Here is a 9,342-nt window from a genome sequence, read left to right on the forward strand (position 1 = left end):
GAGGGTGGGGTTGCGCCCACCTGGAGTGAGCGTGGGCCCCTGTCTCATGGCCACCTCGGGCCCCATCTCGCATTGATTTTACTTCCCAAAAATCACAAATATTCCAAAATAATTCTCCGTCCGTTTTTATCCCGTTTGGAGTCCGTTTGATATGGGGTTTCTGTGAAACATAAAACATGCAACAGACACGAACTGGCACTGGGCACTGGATCAATATGTTAGTCCCAAAAATAATATAAAAAGTCGCCAAAAGTATATGAAAGTTGAATAATATTGGCATGGAACAATCAAAAATTATTGATATGATGGAGACGTATCAGCATCCCCAAGCTTAATTCCTGCTCGTCCTCGAGTAGGTAAATGATAAAAAAGATAATTTTTGATGTGGAATGCTACCTAGAATAATCTTGATCGTATGTCTAATCATGGCATGAATATTAAGATACAAGTGATTCAAAGCAATAGTCTATCTTTTGACATAAAAACAATAATACTTAGGGCATCCCAACAAACAGTCATGTCTTTCAAAATATCAATGCTAAAGAATGCTATCCCCACAAAATCATATAGTTAGGCCATGCTTCATTTTCATCACACAAAATACTCCTATCATGCACAACCCCGGTTTCAGCCAAGCAATTGGTTCATACTTTTTAACGTGCTTCAGCTTTTTCAACCCTCACGCAATACATGAGCGCAAGACGTGGATATAGCACTATAGGTGGAATAGAATATGATGGTGGAGGTTTATGTGGAGAAGACAAAAAGGGAGAAAGTCTCACATCGACGCGGCTAATCAACGGGCTATGGAGATGCCCATCAATTGATGTCAATGCGAGGAGTAGGGATTGCCATGCAACAGATGCACTAAGAGCTATAAGTGTATGAAATCTCAAACTGGAAACTAAGTGGGTGTGCATCCAACTTGCTTGCTCATGAAGACCTCGGGCATTTGAGGAAGCCCATCATCGGAATATACAAGCCAAGTTCTATAATGAAAATTCCATTACTATATGAAACTGAAAGCATAGGAGGCTCTCTCTATCAAGAACATGGTGCTACTCTGAAGCACAAGTGTGGTAAAAGGATAGTAGCATTGCCCCTTCTCTCTTTTTCTCTCATATTTTTTTGGTGGGCTTCTTTGGCCTCTTTTTTTATTTGGGCTTCTTTGGCCTCTTTTATTTTTCATAAAGTCCGGGGTCTCATCTCGACTTGTGGGGGAATCATAGTCTCCATCATCCTTTCCTCACTGGGGCAATGCTCTAATAATGATGATCATCACACTTTTATTTACTTACAACTCAATATTACAACTCGATACTAGAACAAAGATATGACTATATATGAATGCCTCCGGCGGTGTACCGGGGTGTGCAATGATCTAGCGTAGCAATGACATCAAAAAATGGACAAGCCATGAAAACATCATGCTAGCTATCTGACGATCATGCAAATCAACATGACAATGAATGCTCAAGTCATGTATATGATGATGGAAGTTGCATGGCAGTATATCTCGGAATGGCTATGGAAATGCCATGATAGGTAGGTATGGTGGCTGTTTTGAGGAAGATATAAGGAGGCTTATGTGTGATAGAGTGTATCATATCACGGGGTTTGGATGCACCGGTGAAGTTTGCACCAACTCTCGAGGTGAGAAAGGGCAATGCACGGTACCGTAGAGGCTAGCAAATTGCGGAAATGTAAGAGTGCATATAATCCATGGACTCACATTAGTCATAAAGAACTCATATACTTATTGCAAAAGTCTACTTCCCCTCGAAGCAAAGTACTACTACGCATGCTCCCAGGGGAAGGGTTGGTAGGAGTTAACCATCGCGCGATCCCGACCACCACACATAAGGAAGACAATTAAAAGAGCACCCATGCAAAAAATTTGTCACAGAACTTTTACCATACATGCATGCTATGGGAATCATAAACCTTAACACTAATATCCTTACTAAACACAACCATCTATGAGAACCTCCCACATATTATCATCTCTATATCGCAAAACTATTTGAAGGAATCAAACATATCATATTCAGTGATCTACAAGTTTATGTAGGATTTTATGACTAACCATGTGAATAACCAATTCCTGTCACCTCTCTAAATTGATATAAGTGAAGCAAGAGAGTTCAATTCTTTCTACAAAAGATATGCCCACGCTCTAACAAGTATAAGTGAAGCAAAAGAGCATTCTACAAATGGCGGTTTTCTATGCGAAAGAGAAACAGGAAATCCAAACTTCAAATGATATAAGTGAAGCACATGAAGCATTCTATAAAGGCATACTCAAAAGATTTAAGTGAAGTGCACTGAGCATTCTATAAATCAACCAAGTACTATCTCATACCAGCATGGTGCATAAAATAAAAGTGAAAACTAACTGCAAAAGACGCTCCAAGACTTGCACATATCGCATGAACGAAACGAATACGAAAACATACCGATATTTGTTGAAGAAAGAAGGGATGCCTTCCGGGGTATCTCCAAGCTTAGACGCTTGAGTCTCCTTGAATATTTACTTGGGGTACCTTGGGCATCCCCAAGCTTGAGCTCTTGCCTCTCTTCCTTTTCCTCATATCGAGACCTCCTCGATCAAACACTTCATCCACACAAAACTTTAACAGAAAACTCGGTAAGATCCGTTAGTATAATAAAGCAAATAACTACTCTAAGTACTGTAGCAAACCAATTCATATTTTGTTTTTGTATTATGTCTACTATAATATAGCTTTTCCATGGCTTAATCCACTGATAAAAATTGGTAGTTTCATCAAAACAAGTAAACTATGCATCAAAAACAGAATCTGTCAAAAACAGAACAGTCTGTAGCAATCTGAACATTCACCATACTTCTGGTAACCCAACAATTCTACCCAAATTATGAAAAATAAACAATTTGTACAGAAAGACAGTGCAAAAAGAATTAGAACCGTTTGACGTTCCAGTACAAAATGTAAAATCACGCACTATAGCCAAAGTTTCTATCCTGCACCGTACAAACCAACAAGCATTGTAAACATCCTAAAGGCAAACCTTGGCACATTATTTTTATAATAGAAAGGAATTGTAGAAGGGGATAACTATTTTTGATGAAAAGTTTCTGTAATCAAGATTCACAAAGTTTCCGTGAGCATGAACAAAGTTCAAGGAGCTCTTCCACTTCAACAATGCTTGTCTCTTTCACTTTCGCTTTTCTTTTTGAAAAGTTTTGGGTTCCCCACTTTATATTTTTGTTTTTAAACTATATAAAAGCACTCAACAGAAATAAATGACTCTCTAAAACTTCCGGGTTGTCTCCCTGGCAGCGCTTTCTTTAAAGCAATTAAGCTAGGCATATAGTGCTCAAGTAGTGAATCCACCCGGATACCAAGGTATATCAAAGCCAATTCTAATTAACAATGATTTTAAATTTAGTTGTGAGCACAAGGTAAGATATCTCATGCAACAACGAAGTCTAACTCTCTTCCTATGCATTGGCATGTCATAAAAGAACAACTCATGCACACATAGTAAAGGCCAATGCATAGTATAAACAGTTTCTTGCAATTTCATAGTATGGGAAACATAGAGAGGTGGAGATCTAGTTCCTCTCTCATAATAATTGCAAGTAGGAGAAGCAAGCACATGCATATCACATTCATCAAAATTATCATGTGCAATGGTAAAAGGCAACCCATCAATATAATCCTTAATAAGCACAAACTTCTCTGATATAGTGTAGTCGGGAGAATTCAAAAAGATAATAGGACTATCATGCGTGGGTGCAATAGCAACAATTTCATGTTTAACATAAGGAACTATAGCAAGTTCATCTCCATAAGCATAATTCATATTGGCATCTTGGCCACAAGCATAGCAAGCATCATCAAAACGGGTTATTTCAAGAGAATCAACGGGATCATAACAATCATTATAGCAATCATCCTTCGGTAAGCACGAAGGGGAATTAAACAATGTATGAGTTGAAGAGTTACTCTCATTAGAAGGTGGGCACGGGTAGCTAATCCACTCTTCCTCCTTTTGTTCTTCGCTCTCCTCATCATCTTTTTCATCCAATGAGCTCATAGTTTCATCAATTTCTTCTTCCATAACTTCCTGCAAAATATTAGTCTCTTGGACAGCGGAGACTTTCTCAATAAATGCATCAATATTGTAATCGTATTCATAATTCTTATAACAATATTTAAGTATAGCAAAATTTTCAGGTCTATAAACTGAATCATCAAAATCATCAAACTCTTTAAACATAGATTCAATCTCATAAGCACCCATAAAAGCAACAAATTCTTCTATTTGTTCCACATCATAGTAATCATATCTACCATTAGAATAAGAAGCTAAGGTTTCATTATCATTGAATTTGCATGAAAAGGGAAGGTGTGGAGCCTTCATCCTAGAGCAACAAGTATAATCATGTCTCAAGCATAGATCCCGAGCATACCAACACAACATATTAATTTGATCCCATAATAGTTTCCCTTTTTGTGTCAAACAATAATCCCTAAAGTATTCACATTGATCCAACGTGTCTCCCATAACAAAGTTGAATGGGGTTTTCTCAGGATTATCAAAGTAGTACATAATTTCTGTCACATAACGAGCATCGAGGGTTTTAGGAGGTTCCCCATCTCCATGAGTAGCAAGTACACCTAATTTTTTTGGTATTTCATGTTCCATATCCATAACTAAAGATAGAGAACAACTAAGAACAGCAGATAAAATTTACTTAGTGATAAAGCAAACAAGCACACACGAGAATATTCACCCCACGCTATGACTCCCCGGCAACGGCGCCAGAAAAAGGTCTTGATGACCCGCAAGTATACGGGATAGTTGTAGCCTCTTTCGATAAGTAAGAGTGTCGAACCCAACGAGGAGCTAAAGGTAGAACAAATACTCTCTCAAGTCCTATCTGCCACTGATATGACCCTACGCACGCTTGACGTTCACTTTACCTAGAACAAGTATGAAACTAGAAGAACTTTGTAGGTGTTGTTGGATAGGTTTGCAAGAAAGTAAAGAATGCGTAAATAGAAAATAGGGGCTGTTTAGATAAAGAAGCAATAAAGTAAATATAGTGAGTGTGGAAAAGTGGTGGTAGGAGTTGTGAAATTGTCCCTAAGCAATTGACTACTTTACTAGACCGATAGCAAGTTTTATGTGGGAGAGGCCACTGCTAGTATGTCATCCCTGACTTGGAATTCTATGCACTTATGTTTGGAACTATTATCAAGCATCCGCAACTACTAACGTTCATTAAGGTAAAACCCAACCATAGCATTAAGATATATTGGCCCCCCTTCAATCCCGTATGCATCAATTTCTATGCTAGGTTGAAGCTTCTGTCACTCTTGCCCTCCAATACATAGTCCTATCAACATACAACTAACCCTATGGTGTGATCCACGCGCGCGCTCATATGATGGGCACCAAAGGACAGCAAGATAACCACAAGCAAATTAAATCAATCATAGCAATTCATCAACCACCAATAGGACAACGAAAATCTACTCAGACATCATAGGATGGCAACACATCATTGGATAATAATATGAAGCATAAAGCACCATGTTCAAGTAGAGGGTACAGCGGGTTGCGGGAGAGTGGACCACTGTAGATAGAAGGGGGAAGGTGATGGAGATGTTGGTGAAGATGGCGGAGGTGTTGGTGTAGATCACAGTGATGATGATGGCCCCCGACAGCGCTCCGGCGCCACCGGAATTAAGGGGGAGAGAGCCCCCCTTCTTCTTCTTCTTCCTTGACCTCCTCCCTAGATGGGAGAAGGGTTTCCCATCTGGTCCTTGGCTCCCATGGCTTGGGAGGGGCGAGAGCCCCTCCGAGATTGGATCTATCTCTCTGTCTCTCTCTGTTTCTGTGTTCTGGGATTCTGCCCTGGCACCGTTTCTTTTATATCCAGAGATCCGTAACTCCGATTGGATTAAAACCTTTGCCCGGATCTTTTTCCAAAAATTAGCTTTCTTGTGGCAAAAGAAGGGCATCAACCGCCTTACGGGGTGCCCATGAGGGTGGGGGGCGCGCCCACCTGGAGTGGGCGTGGGCCCCTGTCTTGTGGCCACCTCGGGCACCGTATCGCGTTGATTTTACTTCCCAAAAATCACAAATATGCCAAAATAATTCTCCGTCCGTTTTTATCCCGTTTGGACTCTGTTTGATATGAGGTTTCTGTGAAACATAAAAGATGCAACAGACAGGAACTGGCACTGGGCACTGGATCAATATGTTAGTCGCAAAATAATATAAAAAGTCGCCAAAAGTATATGAAAGTTGAATAATATTGGCATGGAACAATCAAAAATTATTGATACGATGGAGACGTATCAGTGATAAAGAGTTTACGTCGATGCAAGCTTTTACACCGATCCAGATAACTCTAAGTCTCAATTTGGATACATATTGAAAGTGGGAGCAATTAGGTAGAGTAGCTCCGGGTAGAGCATTGTAGACATAGAATATTTGCAAAATACATATGGCTCTTAATGTGGCAGACCGGCTGACTAAACTTCTCTCACGAGCGAAACATGATCACACCTTAGTACTCTTTGGGTGTTAATCACATAGCGATCTGAACTAGATTATTGACTCTAGTAAACCCTTTGGGTGTTGGTCACATGGCGATGTGAACTATGGGTGTTAATCACATACAGATGTGAACTATTGGTGTTAAATCACATGGCGACGTGAACTAGATTACTGACTCTAGTGCAAGTGGGAGACTGAAGGAAATATGCCCTAGAGGCAATAATAAAGTCGTTATTTATATATTTCCTTATATCATGATAAATGTTTATTATTCATGCTAGAATTGTATTAACCGGAAACTTAGTACATGTGTGAATACATAGACAAACAGAGTGTCACTAGTATGCCTCTACTTGACTAGCTCGTTCAATCAAAGATGGTTAAGTTTCCTAGCAATAGACATGAGTTGTCATTTGATTAACGGGATCACATCATTAGAGAATGATGTGATTGACTTGACCCATTCCATTAGCTTAGCATTTGATCGTTTAGTATATTGCTATTTCTTTCTTCATGACTTATACATGTTCCTATGATTATGAGATTATGCAATTCCCGAATACCGGAGGAACACTTTGTGCGCTACCAAACGTCACAACTTAACTGGGTGATTATAAATGTGCTCTACAGGTGTCTCTGATGGTACTTGTTGAGTTGGCATAGATCAGGATTAGGATTTGTCACTCCGATTGTCGGAGAGGTATTTCTGGGCCCTCTCGGTAATGCACATCACTATAAGCCTTGCAAGCAATGTGACTAATGAGTTAGTTGTGGGATGAGGCCTTACGGAACGAGTAAAGAGACTTGCCGGTAACGAGATTGAACTAGGTATTGACATACCGACGATCGAATCTCGGGCAAGTAACATACCGATGACAAAGGAAACAACGTATGTTGTTATGCGGTTTGACTGATAAAGATCTTCGTAGAATATGTAAGAGCCAATATGAGCATCCAGGTTCCGCTATTGGTTATTGACCGGAGATGAGTCTCGGTCATGTCTACATAGTTTTCGAACCCGTAGGGTCCGCACGCTTAAAGTTCGGTGACGATCGGTATTATGAGTTTATGTGTTTTGATGTACCGAAGGTTGTTCGGAGTCCCGGATGAGATCAGGGACATGACGAGGAGTCTCGAAATGTTCGAGACGTAAAGATCGATATATTGGAAGGCTATATTCGGACATCGGAAAGGTTCTGAGTGGTTCGGTTATTTATCGGAGTACTGGAGAGTTACTAGAATTCGCCGGGGAGTATATGGGCCTTATTGGACTTTAAGGGAGAGAGAGAGGGGCTACCTAGGGCAGCCCCCCCCCCCAAGGCCTAGTCCGAATTGGAATAGGGGGAGGGGCGGCGACCCTCCTTCCTTCTCTTCTCTCTTCCCTTTCCTTCTGTCCTACTCCTACTATTTGGAAGGGGGGAATCCTACTCCCGGTGGGAGTAGGACTCCCCAGGGCGCGCCACAGTAGAGGACCGGTCCTCTCCCTCCTCCACTCCTTTATATACGGGGGAGGGGGACACCCCATAGACACACTAGTTGATCATTGATCTCTTAGTAGTGTGCGGTGCCCCCCTCAACCATAATCCACTTCGGTCATATCGTTGCGGTGCTTAGGCGAAGCCCTGCTTCGGTAGCATCAGCATCACTGTCATCACACCGTCGTGCTGACGAAACTCTCTCCCTTGACACTCTGCTGGATCGTGAGTTCGTGAGACGTCACCGAGCTGAACGTGTGCAGATCGCGGAGGTGTTGTACGTTCAGTACTAGGATCGGTCGATTGTGAAGACGTATGACTACACCAACCGTGTTTTCATAACGCTTCTGCTTTCGGTCTACGAGGGTACATGGACAACACTCTCCCTCTCGTTGCTATTCATCACCATGATCTTGCGTGTGCGTAGGAATTTTTGAAATTATTGCATTTCCCAACAACGACTAGGCTTTTAGCAGGATTGGGTGAATTTAGGTATGCAATGTGTGTCCTCGGTGGAATACCGCGTTTGTTTTAACACGGAAGAAATAAAGAGCTTCAAACCATCTAGAGGACTGAGGCAGGGGGACCCTCTCTCCCCATATTTATTTTTATTATGTATGGAAGACCTGACTGCACTCTTAGCTAATGCAGAGGAGAATGGAAGTATTTCTGGAATTAAAGTTAGCAGAGATGCCCCATCTATTTCAAATCTCCTCTTTGCGGACGTTTCATTAATCCTGATGCAAGCTAATTCGATGAGCGCGGTGGCACTGAAATCAGTTTTGGATGCTTATTGTGCTACATCGGGGCAAATGGTGAGTGTTCAAAAATCTAGTATATTTTTTTAGTCCCAACACGAAAGTGGAAGATAAGGCGCATAGATGTTGATACGTCTCCAACGTATCTATAATTTTTTATTACTCCATGCTACTTTGTCTACTGTTTTGGACTATACTGGGCTTTATTTTCCACTTTTATATTATTTTTGGGACTAACCTATTAACCGGAGGCCCAGCCCAGAATTGCTGTTTTTTGCCTATTTCAGTATTCGAAGAAACAGAATATCAAACGGAGTCCAAACGGAACAAAACCTTCGGGAGCGTGATTTTCTCACCAAACGTGATCCAGGAGACTTGGACCCTACTCCAAGAAGTGCCATAGGCGGTCACGGGGGTGGAGGGCCCCCCCGGGCGCGCGCCCCTGCCTCGTGGCCCCTCTGTTGCTCCACCGACGTACTCCTTCCTCCTATATATACCTACGTACCCCTGTCAGATCATATACGGAGGCAAAAACCTAATTCCACCGCCGCAAC

Source organism: Triticum aestivum, chromosome 3B (genome assembly GCF_018294505.1).
Source record: "Triticum aestivum cultivar Chinese Spring chromosome 3B, IWGSC CS RefSeq v2.1, whole genome shotgun sequence".
Lineage (NCBI taxonomy): Eukaryota > Viridiplantae > Streptophyta > Magnoliopsida > Poales > Poaceae > Triticum > Triticum aestivum.